Source organism: Urocampus carinirostris, chromosome 18 (genome assembly GCF_059441175.1).
Source record: "Urocampus carinirostris isolate Australia breed hairy pipefish chromosome 18, RoL_Ucar_1.0, whole genome shotgun sequence".
Lineage (NCBI taxonomy): Eukaryota > Metazoa > Chordata > Actinopteri > Syngnathiformes > Syngnathidae > Urocampus > Urocampus carinirostris.
Window position 1 is genome coordinate 30,649,216 of NC_142366.1, and position 20,162 is coordinate 30,669,377.

A 20,162-nucleotide genomic window follows, 5' to 3' on the forward strand; every position below is an offset into this window, starting at 1 on the left:
GCGATCACAGCCAAAAGTATTTTGGGTATGTCTCTAGGTTTTGCACTTCTTGAAACAGAAATATGAACCCATTCATCCTTGAAGAACAGCTCAAGTTCCTTAATGTTCGATGGCGATAGATTGTGCACAATTTTTTTTCGATCTTCACAAATTACCCATAGCAGGGGTCAGGAAGCTATGATTCCCGAGGCAGATTTGGCCGGTTCAGATTGTCCCTAGGTTTGAATGAGCGAGTGAGTTGTCTGTTTCTGTGTGCCCTGTGACTGGCTGGCAACCAGTTCAAGGTGTCCCCTGCCCACTGCCCGAAGTTAGCTGGGATGTGCTCCATTACCCCCGTGACCCTACTGAGGATAAGCGGTGCAGATGATAGATGTATGGGTTTTGAAGCATGAAGTGAAGTTTTGCTAGGCACTGTACATTGAGGTATTAAACGTTACTGTATTTTCCGCACTATAAGGCGCACCTAAAAAAAGCTGACCGTGCGGCTTATAATACAGTGCGCCTTATACATGGATCGATTGCAACTAAGGCAAGCAGCCGCCGACTAGATTTTCCCCCGAAGGCGAAGTCGTCCGCAGTGTATGCTGGGATTTGTAAACCAGCGTTTTATTTCCCAACCAATGTGTCAATCATCATTTGAATCAGTCACTATTGGCTAAAGTTATTCGGAGGTAAAGGGGGCGGATCTTTTTTATCATTTACAGGCTCGCATAGGCTAAAGGGGCAAAACAAAGCCTGCAATTGGCCGAAAAAGATGAATGTGAATCACACGTTGGGTTGCACTACGGCATAGAGAAAACATTTTTTACTCTCCTGGATTTACTACACTCACGGTTGTAAGAAGACCATGGTTACGTATCATTATTGAACGTGATGGCTGCAAGAGAACTTAGGTGAGCTATGCGGCTTTATATTTTCCCGGTATGTTGTTTTAGAACGATCTTGATGTTTTTGTGATGAGTCTATTTTTAAACTCAATTCAATTCAAAGTGTTTATTGTCATATGCACAGTCAAGAACCCCGTTTCCCTGCACAATAAAATTCTTACTTTGCTGTCCACACAGTTGCTGGCAAAAAATAAAATGGAAACTAAGAAATGTTTTTGACTTTAACCTTCGGAATGATCTGTGGGACAATGCATTTGAGTGATTGTTGACATTGTACAGACACTGTTTCCGTACATGTCTGAGACACGTATTTGCTTCTTTGCAACCTTACGGAATGTTAAGGGGGTAAGAAGTTTGACTGAACTATCGGACTGTTTTGTCGATGTTCCCATTGTAGCGCCTTATAATCCGGTGCGCCTTATGTATGGAAAATATAGGACCAAAAACTAATTTTTGGGGGTGCGCCCTATAACCCGGTGCGCCTTATAGTGCGTAAAATACGGTAAATCAAGTATTCCCCCAGACTGTATACGAACAAGGCAACATAACGCCACTTCCCACAATCCTCCAGCGAACGCCAGTTCACAAAGCTCACAGCGCAACACATCATAAAGGGCGACGCCAGCTGTTCACACCGCGCCGGTCCTCAATGGAGCAAAGGGCCCGAACGGCATCACGCAAGGCGATTATGAGCCGTAATGGAGTCCCGTGCAGCTCGCTAATCCGCCATAATGTGATTCGCGTCTCAACACGACTAAAAAGTTAAGGAGGACTTAGAGACACGCGCCGTAAAGAAAACCGAAGACGCCGCCGCTCTCGAGTCGGTGGGACGCCGAACTGGCATTTCGGTCATTGTAAATAAGAAAAACTCATCAGCGTTTTATTTAAGAATACAGGGACTCCGGTTATCGCAGTTTCACTGCGTCGTCGGTGAGCATTTTGGGTTTGGTAATTACAAATACAGTGTTACATCGCAAAAGGTTCATAAACCTTAGCTGAGCTGCTTTAGCATGGTGTTCCACAAGGTACAATGTTGGGGCCCCTTGTCTTTAAATGTATCTATTTTTCTTTTCCTTTGTTTATTTTGGATCATTTTTGTTTTGAATTATTGTATTTCAAATCATTTTATGCATTTATTTATTAATTTGTATTTATAGATTTATTTATTCTCTCTCGGTTGCCATGGTGCCCAATTGGCCCTGCCCGTGTGGCGCCAGCTGCGGTTCGTTGGCAGATTGGCTTTCCGTCAATTTTAGCTCAGTGCTCTCACTCTTCCTTTGTCAGTCCGTGAACGAACCTCTGCCCCACATGACGTGGGTTTTGACTCGGTCCTGTTTCCTGTTGGCATTTCCTGTCCGGTATTGTTCCCATTTATTTTGTCCTGTTTAATATAGGTTTCCAGTTTTGTTCCCGTCTAGTTTATCCTGTTTCATTATCAATCCTGTCTGTCCCGTCCTGTCCGGTACCAACCCCGTCTGTCCAAAATCTACTCGGGCAATTGGTATTGATCTCGTCGGCCTCTGGCTTCCTATCATTCCACGCCAGATGTGCCTAACGTGCACGACTCTCCATTTCCCGTAAAATAAAAGGCTTCTGTGAGAAACGTCATGCATTTGGGTCCTGATCCAGGTCCGCTTCTTGACGTATCCAATTATTATGCTGTTTTGTCAGAGTTTAATTAGGCTTTTTTGACCAGACAAATTTTGACTGAAATGAGACAAATTGAAATCTTTACGACCAAATAAATGAATAAATATAAATATATCTTCACGTCGAAATGTACTATATTCAATTGCATTATCCACTTCTCGCAAATAAACTCTCAGCTGAAATAAATACAAATGTAAAAAAGCATGTTGAAACTCCAAATATAGCTATATATGCATAGATTCACCATGTACTTCGGGAAACATATGGAATTCCATTTCAAAATAAAATATGCAATATTCATTATTTTGGATCCCTAACTGAACATCCGGCCAGGGGGGTCAGCAACCTGGGCTCTAGAGCCGCATGTGGCTCTTTATGCACTAGTCCGGGTTAGCAACTAAAAATGTTTAAGACATATTGGAACCAAAAATTAAAAGCTTTATACAAGCCTTATGAGGAAAAGCAACACATACTGTGTTTTGCACACAGTATATGTCAATGTATATATCTACAGTCGTTGGAAAATACTAAGAATGTTTGTGTCATAATTGTCGTCACAGAAAACAATTTCTCATAAAACATTTCTGAAAAAGCAACAGAGAGCCACTAGGGAGCGCCAAAGATCCGCATGTGGCGCCAGAACTGCTTGTTGCTAACCCCCATGCTCCCTAGATGGGGAGGGAAATTGATATATATATATCATACATATTATAGTGTGTGACTTATTTCTTAAAAACAAGACTGAAATATTGAATTACTAACTTTTGTGTATGATCCACATTTTCTTTTAATCTAAAAATAAGTTTTTCAAAGGCTTTTTTGGCTCTAGACGTATTTTTTAGGTATGTTTTCTGTCATGATTACTGATGTGATGCACGTGTGGCCGCTCGTTTGACGCCAACTGCCTCGGACTCTGATTGGCTCCCTGTCACGGTTTAAACCCACATATCAGTCCGTCTGCGAACCTCAGTTTACTCTAGGCAAGCTTGACTCACTCCTGTTCTGCTCCCATCTGTTTCCTGGCTTCCCCCCGTTTTTTTTTATCTTGACCATGTCTACTCTCCTCTCCTGGCTTTCAACTTGTTGTGAACCTCAGTTCACGCTAGGCAAGCCTTTCGACCCAGACTCACTCCTGTTTAGGCTCCCGTCTGTTTCCCGGCTTCGATCCATTTTCTGATCTCGACCACGTTTTTTTGCTCTCCTGTCCCGGCTACTGACCGTTTTTTTCCGCCACGAAGGTGCCACTTCCGCGTTCCGAGCGACCTGCTCCCCGCAACTAGCGATCACCGGATTGTTTGTGCAATCATTTCCCTTTTTCCCAATAAAACAGAGAAACGTACGCAAGTGGGTCCTGTCTCTGTTCTGGTCCTGACATTTTCTGGTATGTTTAAAAATGTTGGGTTACCCCTCTGTTGTTCATCGTAGAATTGGACAGTCATTGCAAAAGCTCACAATCCAGAGCACACAATCCATTCCTCGCCTTAAGTCCGCTAAAGTGATGGAACAATCAAGGAAAAGGATTCTCGAGTCCGGACTACTAGAGGTAAGTGCTAAATAAGTCTTTCTCCGTAGTGTTCTCTCTAATGGAGGGTCACGGCGGGGGTGGTTACTCCCTTCCACGGAAAATCCACGAAGGTCAGCCTCTTTAGAGAGATTTGGGCTGTCCCCTCTGCGGGTCAAGGTGAGAGAGTCCTTTGAAAAGAACTCCGCATATTGTTGTGGTTGACCTTTGCCGCAGGACAAAATGATTGGGGCATGTGTTTTCATTTAAAAGAGATCCATTATCACTGGCTTTGTGTGAAGCAATACAATCACGACAGGAATATTGAAAGATTTTCATTGCGTCATCGCCAGGTATGTGATTTTTGTGTTAGACCCAAACGCAGGAAAAGGCAAGGTGCTTAAAAAGTCAAGTCATTTTTATTTGTACAGCCCTTAATCACAAAGAGTCTCAAAGGGCTTCACAGGTTATTACACTATTTTTTCAGACTATTACACCATCCCCTGATCTGGAACCAACATGAGGGCAAGGAAAAACTCAACAAAACCTCAAAAGAGATGGCATTTAATAACAAAATCAGTATCAAAGTAAGAAATGGTCAAAAAACAACAAAAAGACTTGATGGCAAAATGAAGCCCCATAAAGCAGTGAAGCGCTTAAGGGAAATCCTCTACGCACTACAGGTGTCATGATGACCAATTAATTTCACCTGTGCCCGCCCGTTTGGCGCCAGCCACTTCTGGCTTCCTGAATAAGTAGGACGGGGAACCAAAGTCAGTCCTTTCACTCGCCTGTTGTCAGTCTGTTAGCAAACCTCTTTTTCTACAAGGCAAGAATTTTAACTCTGACTCCCATCGTTCCCGCTTTTTTCACCCCTCCGTTCCTGATTTCCCCGTTTGTCTCCGGCTTTGGCCTGTTTTTGACCCCGACCACGTTTCGCTCTCCTGTGGCGGCTATGGACCGTTTTTTTCCTTCTTCAACACCACGATCATTATCTCCCACTCCAGAAGATCCACTTCCACATTCGGAACACATTTTGATTCTTTCCGCATCCCGCGAGCACCAAATCGCGGGCGCCGGCTACGACCTGTTTTTTGACCCCGACCATGTTTGAGCTCTCGTCCCCGCTTTCGACTCTTTTGATCCCGGCGTTTTGCTCTCCTGTCCTGGCTATTGACCCGTTTTTCCGTCTATGACACTACGATATCCCGCTCCAGAAGATCCACTTCCGCATTCGGAACACGTTTTCTCTTCATCCCAATAAACTTGTGGTTAACGTTACGCATCTGGGTCCTAATTCCGTTCTGGTTGTACAACAGGATGATACATTACCTTGACTACGCCAACATGTGGACAGAAAAATGTTTAACCTACTTGTGTAAATTACTCTCTGAATAAAAAAACATTTTATGAGTATTTAGAGAGTCAGCATATATTATGAAATGTTCAGTGTTACCCTGTGCTTATGCAACAAATGTAAAATGGTATGTAAAATAAAGTGCTTGTTTAAATTTAAAACAACATTTTTATTTCCAAAGTTTTGGGACCTAGTCGGTATCTTTTGCAGAGAATTTCGCCAGATTTAAAAATAAAATAAAAAACAAAAATCACAAAGTACAGATGAAGCAGGATGCATAGATGTGTTATAGCAAGTTTTTATTGGTGTGTGAGTGTGTGTGTGAATGGGTAAGTGTGAAGCACATTGTAAAGCGCTTTGGGAGGTCTTCATTGACTTGAAAAGCGCTATATAAATGGAGACCAGTGTTCTCGTTTGCCCACGTCCCTGCGTCCTAGACGCATCATTTTTGCTGGGGACGCATAGTCTCAAATCAACGTGCGTCCCCGGGACGCAACTTTTTTGACACAAAATTGTCAATATTACCCGACTACATTTTTTTTTTTTTTTAAACAAAGATTTACCGCACTCCAAACTTTTCGTCAGGCAGATCCGTCAGATGTTGTTTTGGTCTCGCGGTTCGAGTTTTTGTCTGCACGCCGATCTCGAGTTGCGTGGTGAAAAGTCCGTCTCTTTTTAGAGAACCGGCTTTTTCGGCTCAACTCATTCAAGAGAGCCGGCTCTCAAACGGCTCACTTGCTTTGATGCATTATATTACGAATTATGATGTTGTATAAAGAAGTTAAGGAAAAAGGGAAGTATAAAAGGAGAAAATGGAAAAAAAAAACAGGTTTGTGGTTATCCCTTTAATTGGTATATTACCAACAATAATTTGATGCAGAAAATGAATTCATAATTTGATGATTAAAACTGAATGAATATATAGATTTTTATTATATATTAGTCACCAATTTACAATTTCAACCTCGATAACACTAAATTTCGGGGACCCATAGATCTTTGTTGGGACCTATAGATTTTTGAGCATGCGAGTCCCCGAGACTCATCACTTTTCAGAGGTAAAATGAACACTGGGAGACCATTTACCATTTAAAGTATTGCAAGTGATTCACAGTATGGAAGGGGGCTTTATTGTTTCAACAGTGTTTCGTTGCAGCTTTTAATTCGAACCACACTCTAAGCTATCGAATCGTTTCCTGAATTTACCATTTAAAGTATAGCAAGTGATTCACAGTATGGAAGGGGGCTTTATTGTTTCAACAGTGTTTCGTTGCCGCTTTTATTTCGAACCACACTCTAAGCTAGCGAATCGTTTCCTGAATGGGTCACACGGTTCACACGCTTCGCGGGCCTTCAAACATCACTGTTTCGTCATCAACACAAACCTTGACCCACGGTTCATGAACAACTCATCTGAAATATTTGGTACATAGAGATTCAGCAGGGGAGCACATCACTAAATAAAACTGTCAGAACCAGAAAGAAAAAAACAATCCTCACAAATCAGGAAATGGCAGGAATAACAAAAGATGAACAGTGGAAAATTGAGCAAACCTGGATGAGGTCCGAAGTATCCTTATGAAGGGTAAGACTAATTAGGGACAGGTGTGGGGTGATTAAACACACCTGTCCCAGTTGCAAACCGATTAGACGCCCCCTGTTGGATGGAGGTGTAACACACCCAAACATATTATCTTTCACCAATTGCTCTGTTATACATTATATTTTTCAGGTTTAAAAAATGAATTTCTATATCAGATGAACTAAATAGGAGTGCTTTATTCTTGAATTGCCACTGCCATATTTTTAAAGGCTTACAAATCAAACTTCCTTTTAGTCATCATCCTTCCGATATCCTCTTTCTTCCACTCAGTCGCTTCACTTCCACATCCTCTCACATTTAGTGACCCTATAACCGGGTTTTGCGAGACTATTTAAAACAATTAAAACAGCAAATAGAGGAAAAAAACATGACTACCACAGTGTTCATTTTACCTGTGAAAAGTGATGGGTCCCGGGGACTCGCATGCTCAAAAATCTATGGGTCCCAACAGAGATCTATGGCTCCCTAAAATTTAGTGTTATCGAGGTTGAAACTGTAAATCGGCGACAAATATGTAATATAAATCTATATATTCATTCCGTTTTAATCATCACAGTTTATTGGTAATACAAATCAGTTATAGGTTCAGATTTTTCCGTTCTCAATATTGTACATTATACAAAATACTGAAAATCCTGCCATCCACTTAACTATCTTTAGCAGTGAAAGCATGGCCACGTCTTCTTTTTGATGTTGTATCCGTTCATACATGCCCCTCTCTTCCTGCAGCAACAGAATTTCCATAGCTAATTTGTGGTTTTCATTGTCGTTGTGCCGATCCAATGTGCTTTTCTGAAAGTTCGTATTGCGAAATGATTTATGCAATCCAGTTTTTTTGTCACGCTGGGTACACGCATCACAGAACATGTAGCCTCCATTATCATCCTCCTCATAGCGTAACCAGGAATATAATTGAGTCAATTTTGGCAGAAAAGTCCTTTTCTTGCTAGGAGTATTCTTTTGTTTATCTTTCGTCGAATCGTTCGCTTCAACGCACGTGTTTTCCTTGCCTTCGCGATCTTCTGAAGAATTTCTCCACTGTTTTTTTGGTGCCGGAATTATTGCAGCTGTTATCACTTTCTGCATTATGCTTCGACTTATTACCGACACTGAAGAAATTATACATTTTTTTTGTTGATTTGCACCTAATACAAAATGTTTTTACGGAAGCATACTTCTCTTTCACTCGACAACCACTAAAACAATGACGTCAAAACAACGAGATCTCGTTTGCCGAGATCGGCGCGAGACCAAAACAACAATGGCGGATCTGCCTGACGAAAGGAGTGCGGTAAATCAGTTAAAAAAAGAAAAAGTAATCAGGTAATAATGACAATTTGGTGTCAAAAAAGTTGCGTCTCGGGGACGCACGATGATTTGACACTATGCGTCCCCAGCAAAAAATATATATTTAGCTCGGTGGCCTTGTGGGTATGGCGCCCGCTCCAGGACTGGGAGATCGCTGGTTCAAGCCTCAGCCGAGTCATACCTAAGACTTACAACATTGGTACTAATTGCCTCCCTGCTTGACGCTCGACATTAAGGGTTGGAATTGGGGGGTTTGGTCACCTAATGACTTGGTGGGACGGGTACACCGCGGTTACACTAGTACAGTGGAACCTCGGTTCTCGACCATAATCCGTTCCAGAACCCTGTTCGAAAACCGATTTGTTCAATCACCGAAATCGTTTTTCCCATTAAAAGTAATGTAAAATTGTTTTAATCCGTTCCAACACCCTGAATGTTTACCATGAACGTAAACATGAAGCTAACCCAGGCTAATCGTACGTTCGTGTAAAAATTTAAAAAAAGGATTATGAATAGGATTTCTTACCTTTGTGTTGGACGGTGGGGAGAGAAAAATCATCAAAAGTTTTTCAACCTCTTCCAAAACTTGCGGCAGTTGCTTGCTTATAGCGCTAACTTCCTTAGTCGCATCACTCGATTTCACAGCCTCCTTATTCTTTACTATTGTACTGATAGTTGATTTAGCCATGCTGTATTCACTTGCAAGATCGGAAATTCGTACACCTCTTTCATATTTAGTATATGGTCTTACTTAAAGGCTATAGTTGTACGAACAACTTGTCTTTTTCACCTGTCCTGCTTGCACCGACCTTCTTCTGAGACATGATTAGGGGCTAAAACACCCGCACGCCGCTCAGCATCGCACCCTAGCGTACCGGCGTTCGAACTCCGATTTTTGGACCGAACAGCGAAGCAAGAATTTCTCGAAATTTTTGGTCGAACACCGATTCGTCCGAACTGAGAGGCGTTCGAAAACCGAGGTTCCACTGTATAGTCTAGTATATGTGCTGTCAAGTACAATTTTCATTTATGACTGAATTTTATATTCTATGCTCCCTTGTTTTCCGGATTACACGTACAACAAAGTGATTGGAATTGTGCTAGGGTTTTTTATTCCTTGATATTCCAGCCACTCATGGAGTTAGTACAATGGCAACTTTAAGCTAACGTTTTGCGAGTCGTAAGATGTTCACAAGCGTCGAGTTGTCATTACACGCTCGCGTGACTCGACTCGACCCGTCAGAATCGTCGCAGGTGTCGACGGGGTACTCCGGCACCGATATCGTCACTCACAGTTCTCCCCAATTACCGATGACATGATTGCCTGATTGACAGCGCTATTTCCGCAGCAATTATCACCATTCTGATTATGTCAATCACTTCAGACTCCACGCTAGCAACTAGCGCTACCTTCCATTTTTGGAATTCCGTCTCCTGCTGCAGGGGTATTGTGGAGACACTTTTTAAAAATGCATGTGAAATTTAGCAATAATAAGCGAGCATAAGCTAGCATAAAAGTTATAGTATAGTAACGTCTATGTGTGCCCTGCGACTCTTGACCTGTTCAGGATGTCCCTTGCCTTCTGCCCGAAGATAGCTCTGTTCTATATGTAGTAATAAATGAATAAATAAATACCTACTATTATGTACCATAAACATGAATGAACACGTAAAAAAAACTCTTAACAAAAGACTCTTAACACCGAAAAACGACAGTGACCATGTGATGAAAGTGCTGCACTTGAGTCAGGTCAGGAGGCTTCCCCTGCTACTGATATCCATGGAAACCGGTACAATCTGTTTCATTTGGGTGAACAAACCCCTACCCAAAAACACAGCCTGAAGATGGATGGCCGCTGCCAGGCTGTACTTGCCCAAGACACACCAATGGAAGTGGTGTCCTTACGATCTTAGTGGTTAAGGGATCTTTCAACAATAAAGAGTGAGATAAAGTGTAGTATAGTATAGTATAGTATAGTATAGTATAGTATAGTATAGTATAGTATAGTATAGTATAGTATAGTATAGTATAGTATAGTATAGTATAGTATAGTATAGTATAGTATAGTATAGTATAGTATAGTATGGTATGGTATGGTACAGTATGCTATGGTATTGTATGGTATGCTATGGTATGGAATGGTACGGTATGGTATGCTATGGTTATGTATGGTATTGTATGCTACGGTATGGTATGGAATGGTACGGTATGCTATGGTATGCTACGGTATGATATGGAATTGTACGGTATGCTATGGTATGTATGGTATTGTATGCTATGCTATGGTATTGTATGGTATGCTATGGTATGGTATGGTATGCTATGGTATGGTATGCAATGGTATGTATGGAATGGTACGGTATGCTATGGTATTGTATGGTATTGTATGGTATGGTATTGTATGGTATTGTATGGTATGCTATGCTATGGTATGCTAAGGTACGGTATGCTATGGTATGCTACGGTATGGTATGGAATGATACGGTATGGAATGGTACGGTATGCTATGGTATGTATGGAATGGTACGGTACGGTATGGTATGCTATAGTATTGTATGGTATTGTATTCTAAGCTATGCTATGCTATGGTATTGCATGGTATGTTATGCTATGGTATCGTATGCAATGGTATGTATGGAATGGTACGATATTGCATGGTATGGTATTGTATGGTATGGTATTGTATGGTATTGTATGGTATGCTATGCTATAGTATTGTATGGTATTGTATTCTAAGCTATGCTATGCTATGGTATTCCATGGTATGTTATGCTATGGTATCGTATGCAATGGTATGTATGGAATGGTACGATATTGCATGGTATGGTATTGTATGGTATGGTATTGTATGGTATTGTATGGTATGCTATGCTATGGTATGCTACGGTATGGTATGGAATAGCACGGTATGCTATGGTATGCTACGGTATGGTATGGAATGATACGGTATGGAATGGTACGGTATGCTATGGTATGTATGGAATGGTACGGTACGGTATGGTACGGTATGCTATAGTATTGTATGGTATTGTATTCTATGCTATGCTATGGTATTGTATTCTATGCTATGCTATGGTATCGTATGCAATGGTATGTATGGAATGGTACGGTACAGTATGGTATGTTACGGTATTGTATGGTATGCCATGCTATGGTATTGTATGCTATGGTATGGTATACTCTGGTATGGTATGGTATGGAACGGTATGATACGTTACATCACATTACAGTAGGGTATAGTATAGTATAGTATAGTATAGTACCACTGATTTGATTGCCTTGTCGGCAGTGCTATTTCCCCAGCAGTTGTTCCCCTTCCGATTATGTCAATCACCTCGCTCTCAGCAACTCGCGCTAACTTCTCCATTTTTGGAACCCCGCGCCTCCCGCTGCAGGGGTATTGTCATTTTTTTGTTTTACAGTAGGAAAAACTTTTTAAAAATTCATGCTCCCCTCGCCTCCAGTGCTATTACCTTTGAGCTGGGTTGCTCATTCCAAATTACTAACGGCCTGTATATGGTCCCCATAATGATCGTTTTCGCTTTGTGTCAGTAATAATTGCGAGGTTAGTTCTATTTTAGTGCAAGCTCAGGGCTTCTGGTTTTATCTCACTCCTTGTTGTATTATTCATGTCATCGCTGTCTTTGACTTTTCTCACACAGTCCTCCATTTAAAACGCAATTACTACTATTACCTCCTCCGTTAGGGAAAAAAAAAGCCATTTTCTTCATTATCGTCATCATCAGCGCAGCCACCATCATCATCATCTATTTACCACATGATTCAATTAGTGAGCCATCAGATAAAAGGTCAGGGCCGTAATCAGTTCATTGAGTCGGTGTAAAAGCCCCACCCCACCCCCCCTGTTTTTTTTTCCATTCGCACCTTTGCCATGTGTTTAACTTTAGATTTTTCCGGACAGTAACGACTCGGCGTGCTTCGTTACGATATCTGGACGAAATGTGTAGGGCCGTCGCTAAAAATGTTGTCGCATCGGAAAAAAAAGCCACCGTGTATACTTGCAAATAAGCTTAATTTAGATCTATAAAATAAAATGCAGTGGTCCTTCTGTCATGATAACTCAGCTGTGCCCGCTCTTTTGGCACCAACTGCCGCAGGTTCTGATTGGCTACCTGTCACTATTTAAACCCACTCCTATATGTCCCCTGTTGTCAGTACGTCTGCGAACCTCAGTTAACACTAGGCAAGCCTTTTTTCGACCCTGACTCCCTCCTGTTTCTGCTCCCGTCTGTCCCCCGGCTTCGACACGTTTTTGGATCCTGACCACATCTGGTCTCCTCTCCTGGCTCTCGACTTGTTTCCGACACGACCACGTTTTTGGTCTCCCGTCCCGGCTACTGACCCGTTTTCCCGTTCCCATTCCGCCATCGCTGGCCACAGAAGATCCACTTCCGCGTTCAGAGCGACCTGCTTCCTGCGCCTAGCGAACACCAGATCGTGGGCGCAGCCCTTCCTCTTTCCTTTAATAAAACATGTGAGAAACGTAACACAATTGGGTCCTGTTTCCGTTCTGGTCCAAACACCTTCGTCTTACGAATTGAATTCATTCGGGGAGTAGCTTCGTAAACCTGAAAACTTCGTAAGTAAAGACAAATTTGTATGTATATGCACTTATCCGTTCTAAGCCCCGATAATGTTTCATAATAAATCATAATAGAGCTTCAGAACATGAAACAAATGTTAAAATTACCATAAACATAAAACTCAAGGCACATACTGTTAAAAAAACAAAGGATAAAGAAAATAATTAAATTTTAAAAATCATTTACCTTTTTGACTGGCGTTTATCGAAAAACTGATCCAACGACATCTGTTTTTGCCAGCTTTTGACGATCCGTCGAAAATGCGTGACGGACATAGCGATAGCTCCACTTCTCAACACTCTTTTCGGGTGATTCCCTTCATAGAATGTTGCTGAAATGACTTTCATTTGGGCTGATTGAATGATGACTGTTTTCTTCCTCGCTATCGTGCCGGAAACCCTCCTCCTCCTTGTCTGTAAATGGTAAAGGTGACACGAAGAGCATGCTGGGAGCACGCATGCTGGGAGTCATGGGCCTGTGTGACAGGGCAAATTTAAATCGATAAAATAGTTCTTATTCTTATTAATATTATTGTTATCATTATTATTATTGTTATTAATATACATTTTATTTCAAAATTTCAAAAATGATGTTCAAACAACTATGTTTTCTAACAGCATACAGATGTAAAGTTAATGTACTTTATTTTTGGTTAACTCATTGGCACATTGTGTCAGGACCAGAATGAAAAAAGGACCCACTTGCGTTGCATTCCTCACAAGTTTCATTGGAAGAAAGAGAAAGCATTGCACCCACGATCCGGTGATTGCTGGATGTGAGAAGCAGGTCGCTATGAACGCGGAAGTGGATCTTCCGTGGCGAGCGATGGCGGTGTCGGGATCGGAAAAACGGGTCAGTAGCCAGGGCAGGAGGGCAAAAACTTCGGACAGCGAGTTGTTAGCCAGGAAAGGAGAGTTGACGTGGTCAGGATCAAAAACAGGTCGGAGCCGGGGGACAGACTCGAGAAAAAAACAGGTGGGACTCAGGGTCGAAAAAGGCTTGCCTAGTGTTAACTGAAGGCAGCACGGCGGCGCAGTGGTTAGCGCATGTGCGGCACAGTTCATGTCATGGGAACCTCCTGCGTGGGTTCAAATCCAGCTCCAGATTTCCTGTGCAGAGTTTGTATGTTCTCCCTGTGCTTGCGTGGGTTTCCTCCGGGCACTACGGTTTCCTCCCACATTCCAAAGACAAGCATTTCAGGTGGATTGGCCGGTCCAAATTGTCCCTAGGGTTGAATGTGCGAGCGAGTTATCTGTCCCTGTGTGCCCTGCGATTGGCTGGCAACCAGTTCAGGGTGTCCCCTGCCCACTGCCCGATGATTGCTGGGATGGGCTCCAGCACCCCCGCGACCCTACTGCGGATAAGCGGTACAGCTGATGAGATGAGATGAGATGAGATGAGTGTTAACTGAGGTTTGCAGACGGACTGACAAAAGGGGACAGATAGGAGTGGGTTTGAATAGGGACAGGCAGCCAATCAGTGTCCGACATCATGACACATTGTTTCAATGCATTGTAATATACTTGTACAGTTTTCACTGTATAGGGAAGAAAATCAAACCTTCATTTACACATACACTTTGCCCACATTCCATCTTTGTTGGTTTAGCTCGGCGACATATTGATGACACTACAATTATATGTATTATCAATTTACTTAAACCATTTTTCTTTGGCGGCCTCGATGAATAATCCCAGTCCGCACGTGGCCCGCGGGCCCGAAATTGCCCACCCCTGTTTTAAGGTCACAACTTCAGTGATTTTACTTTACACATTTCAAGATAATAAGTAGCTCATAATGTGGAAAGCTGTCAGATTTTACCTTCAGAGGCATCAAAACACATTTGCAACCACCTTAAATATTTTCTTCTATTTCTCACATTCAAATGCAGCCTTGCCTGTCTGATCAAAGCACAAACTGAGCCCGAGTGTGTGTCTTTTGGCGCGCGTGCACGTACGTTTTTGTCTACGCGCTCGTATGTTTTTGTGTAGGCGTGCGTGTATGTTTGTGAAAGTCTCAGCAGCTGCTCTGTCAGCATACTTCAAGTCTGGGGGTGGGTGCTAGATTTCTTTTTAGGTGGATTGGAGCAGGGGGTGGGCGGGCTGTATAGGGTGGGGGACGCAATAGTACATAAGAAAAAAAAAAACTCGTCAACAGCCCCGGGGCGTTGCACGGAGCTTGTGGCAACAGCGCACACATTCCCAGTTAGTTGGTACTAACTAGTAGTAGGGCCGCCATTTTGTAATGGGTTAAGGTTTAAAGCACAGGTGTCAAACAGGCGGTTCGCGGGCCAGATCAGGCCCGCTAAGGGATGGAATCCGGCCCGCGAGACAACACTCAGAGAAGCGCAAGAGAAAAACAAGCTGCAGGTTGAAATATTTCAAAGCTAGGCGCCTCTCACAAAGACACTGTACTTGTATTTATTTCTATCTCTCTCTCTCTCTCTCTCTCTCTCTCTCTCTCTCTTCCACACTTTTTTTCCCACTCTCTGTCTCTTTCACTCTCTTTTTCTCTTCCTTTGTTGTTCTTTTTCTCTTCCTCTTTCTTTGTCTTTTGAACTTCTTTTGCTCTAACTTCATTTTTTTCCTTTTCTCTCTTTTCTCTTTCTCTCTTCCTACCCTTCGCGCTTTCTTTTCTCTTTTCTCTCCTTCTCTCTTCCTACCCTTCGCATTTTCTTTTCTCTTTTCTCTCCTTCTGTCTTTCTGTTTCTCTTTGGATTTCTTTCTTCCTCTCCCTTTCTTTCCCCCTCTCTCACGACTTCTCTTTTTATCTCTTTTGTTTCTCACGCTCTCTTCCTCTCTCTCTTTCTTTGTCCCGCCCTCTCTCTTCTTTTCCCTCCCTCTTTCTCTTATTTCTTTATCTGTCTTTCTTTCTCTTTAATCTACTAGTCCGGCCCCCGACAGAATGCTTGTTCTATCGTGTGGCCCCCGAGTTAAAATGAGTTTGACACCCCTGGTTTAAAGGGACGGTGAGTATAATTTGAACGCTGGATGTCGCTGATGCATTGTGCAACCAAAAAAGAAGAGTGAAGAATACAAACCAACTAGACTCAAAGTGAACTTTTTTTGCGAAACTTTTTTCAAGGTTTTGGGGATTTTAAGGGGAACCGTAGCAGTAAGATGGCAGACAATTCTGTCATCTCCCTGTAGATGAGCATCATGTTATGTTAAATTTTCTAGCTCATTATCAATGGAGAGACTTTTGAAACTACCCACCTACCAGGGTTGGGTAGGGTTACTTTAACTTGATTACTTTCAATTACTTTTGGATTACTCCAATACCAAATATGCTAACAAGAGACAAAATAAACTAAATATGAATAAAATGACTCAATTTTGTGCAGGCTTGGGGAGTAACGGAATACATGGAACGGCAAAAAGCTGTTTGGATTTATTTTCATTTTGTTTCTGTCACATTTTATGTTCGTTTTGCCGGAGATCAAAGAGATCAAAGCCAGGAGAGAAAGCTTACCACGTGTTGTGAGTCATCATTTTATTCATATTTAGTTTCTTTTGTCTTTTATTAGCATATTTGGTATTGGAGTCATCCAAAAGTCATTGAAAGTAATCAAGTTAAAGTAACCCTACCCAACCCTGCTACCTACCTACCTGCCCGCCAGCATGCCTATCTATCTATCTATCTATCTATCTATCTATCTATCTATCTATCTATCTATCTATCTATCTATCTATCTATCTATCTATCTATCTATCTATCTATCTATCTATCTGTATCCATCCATCATCTATCTATCCATCCATCAATCCATCTATCCTTCTCTTTCTCTCTCTCTTTCTGTATCTATCCATCCATTCATCTATCTATCTATCTATCTATCTATCTATCTATCTACATCTCTCTTTCTCTCCCTCTTTCTGTATCTATCTATGTATCTATCTATCTTTTTCTTGCACCCCTTTTTACTTAAAACTAGTTCATGTTAAAAGGACAGTGTGTGTATATTGACCACTAGAGGGTGTTCAATGTCTAAGCAAAAAACAAGAACAAAGAAGAATACAAATTCAAGAATCAAAGTGACCATACCATACCTACAAGATGTTTGTTTTCTCTGGGAAGATTTTTGTTTTCTCTGGGAACTGTTGGCGTCGACAATCCGTGTCACGCTGTCTGAACAATTCCAAATGAGTAAAAAATAAAGTTGAAAAGAGCAGTTCTTTTTAAGATTTTAATTACAAAAAAAACACAATAAGAAATAAAAAGAATATTCTGGGCTTTTGATCAAGACAAAGTCCTCCTTAAAACAAGCAAGCGCCGAGAAATGTCTGACCAATGTTTTTATCAGAAAAGGGGCGTGGATTAGCAACAATTAAACTTAACTGGGAAATCAAAGTTAACTGAAATGGGATTTTCCAGGCAAAGGCAAGGGAGGGACATCTTCACAAGAAATATTTTAAAGACTGGACGCAGCTGGATTTTGAGGATAAGATTCGGACAGACTTATCAGAACACCACTTAGAAACATTGCTGGAAAATACGAAATGAAAGGAAACATTGAAACATTGAATTGATAGAACAACAAAATGAATAATAGAATAAAAAATAATATAACTGAGAAACTCATACAACCATGACTCCAGTGTCACAACTGGTACTTGCAGGGGACCCAAATGCGTAACGTTTTACACAATGCTTTCTTAAGGGATCCGGGAAATCAGGGCGGGAGGAAAAAGACAGCAATCTGCTGCTCGCTGGGCAGGAAGAGGGGGAAGCCCTTACGAACCAAGCGTGGTCGGAGATCGGAACAAGTCGGGCAGCCGGGATGGGACACAGAGCGTGGTCGGAGATCGGAACAAGTCGGGTAGCCGGGACGAGCGGGAAGCCAGGGATCGGGGATCGATACAGGTAACAGAATCAGGATACCGGTAGCCGGGACAGGAGCATGGAGCTTGGGTCAGGGATCGATACAGGAAACCGAATCTGGATACGGGTAGCCGGGACAGGAGAATGGAGCTTGGATCGGGGATCGATACAGGAAACAGGTCGGGATCAAAACAGAAACCAGAGTGAAAAGTGCTTCACTTTCATGACAAGGAGTGAATGAGAATGACGCGTTTAAATAGGAGGAGAACTTATTAGGGAACGAGTGGCAGCTCGGGCTGAATGAGTGACCGCAGGTGAGGGCAATTAGCAAATCATGACGTCCAGATTCAGTGACACATTTTAATAATCGTACAGTAACAGTAGCAGAAAATAGCCAACAATTACGTCAGATTCTTCTAAGTGAGGCTCACCTTAAATAAATAACATTTTTTCCACCTAGGAGAACCATTAAACAATGCATGTTTAAGATATTTTTAATGTATATTTGCAAATAATTCAAATCAATATTTTTTTAATAATGTTTTTAACCACTAGGGGGAGCTATATTATGCACAACTTCTTTGCTAAACAACAAGAACGGATAAAAACTACAGAGACAAAAATGCACCATTTTATTTCCGATTTTTCTCAGCCTTATTGAGGTTGTTGGGTACCCATAGCAGCAAGATGGCAAATAATTTTGTCAGCTCCCTCTAAAGGAGGCTCATGGTATGTAAAATAAATGCAAATTTCTCAACCTGAAAGTATTTGCAAAATGCATTCTTTTTGATCATAGTTTATGTCATCTTGTTAATTTTCTAAATGAATGAATGGAGTTTACCAGTAGGAGGTTCTGAATAATACACACTGTCCCTTCAAATTGTGATAACAAACGGCGAGTGGATTTATTGCGAACGCTAAGTACACAGCTCAAAAGCTCTTGAGGTATTTAGTCTTTAGCGTCTCGGCTTAATGAGGAGCGAGAGTGTGTGTTTGTTTTGCACTTGTCAAAAAAATGCGAGGGCCGTTCAACATTTCGCCCGGAGGGGCTCGTTCGAGACGGCTAATTCCATGCTAACAGTCAAAACGGCTAATTTCACGCTAACGAGTAGCGAACACTTCGCACACGTCCTCGCCCTGAGCCCGACTGGACCAGCGTCAAAGAGCGCCAATTAGCATCACAATTCTATTTGTTCCTTCACGTCCATAGTCGTCATTATTAAATGTATCCCATTAACTTAACAGGTGAGGCTACCTCTGAAAAAGCAAGCAAGGTAACAGCAATTTCTACTTGGGGGAATTAGAACTTTGCGTACCCTGTTGATGGGGGAGTTCGATATAAGTTTTAGCACCTGGCTCCCGTTAGCTTCGGGGCTGCCGAGGGCATTCCTGTTTTGTTTGCTCCTGTTTCTTGGCGTTAGCATTTGGTTTTGCCGTGTACCTTGGATTATTCCTGGACAGCTTTGAGTTTATCGCTGTAGCTGTTGTCACTTTTCGTTCTTGGTTCGAGGTTAGCCTGGCTGTATTACCGTGTGTTTTTTGTTGCGCTAGCTTTGCATTAGCAGGGGTTTTGGAGTGTCCCTTGGTTAATTGGCGAATGGCTTTGCTTTTGTCGACAGTTGCCGGTTATCTTTGTTGGTCCCAGTGAGTCTGGCTGTTCACTACATGTTTTTGATCCGATAGCCTGGCGTTAGCGCCGGTTTAGCTTTGTTCCTTGGTTTGTTTGTTTACAAACTAGTTCACGTTTGTTGCCTTAGCAGTTGCCACGTTTTGTTGTTTTTTCCGGGTTAGCCTGCTCATCACAGACTTTTAATGTCTAGCCTGGAGTTTACACCAGTATTGTCGTGTTCTTTGGTTTGCCTAATACCGGCCAACTTTGCATTTATCAAAGTAAGTAATTTTTGTTGTTGGTTCCTGGTTATGCTGGCTGCGCACCGCATGATTTTTTTTTATCAGATGGCCTGGCAATATCGCCAATTTTGCTGTGTTCCTTGTTTTTTTTTTATTCCCCGCAGGCTTCACATTTGTTGCATAGCCGTTGTTGTTTTCGGTTGTTGGTTCCGGTTGTTGGTTCCGGTTAGCCTGGCTGCTCACTGCGTGTTTTCCGCCATTTGCCCGCCTTTCGTTGATCGGTCCCGGTTAGCCCCCTGTTGGCAGCTCTCCGTGTGTGTTTTTTTGTGCCCCTTTTGGCTGCAACTACCTGCGACACAACATCTAGGCCTTCTCCCAAAAAAACTACCCAAACTTTGCTTAAAACACGGCTAATTAACACCTAAAATAATATGGTGACTGGACTATTAGGGTGCTGGTGTTCCAAAGACATGAAATTCTGTCATCAATTTCCATTACAGTGGAACCTCGGTTTTCGAACGCCTCTCAGTTCGAACAAATCGGTTCTCGACCCAAAATTTCGAGAAATTCTTGCTTCGC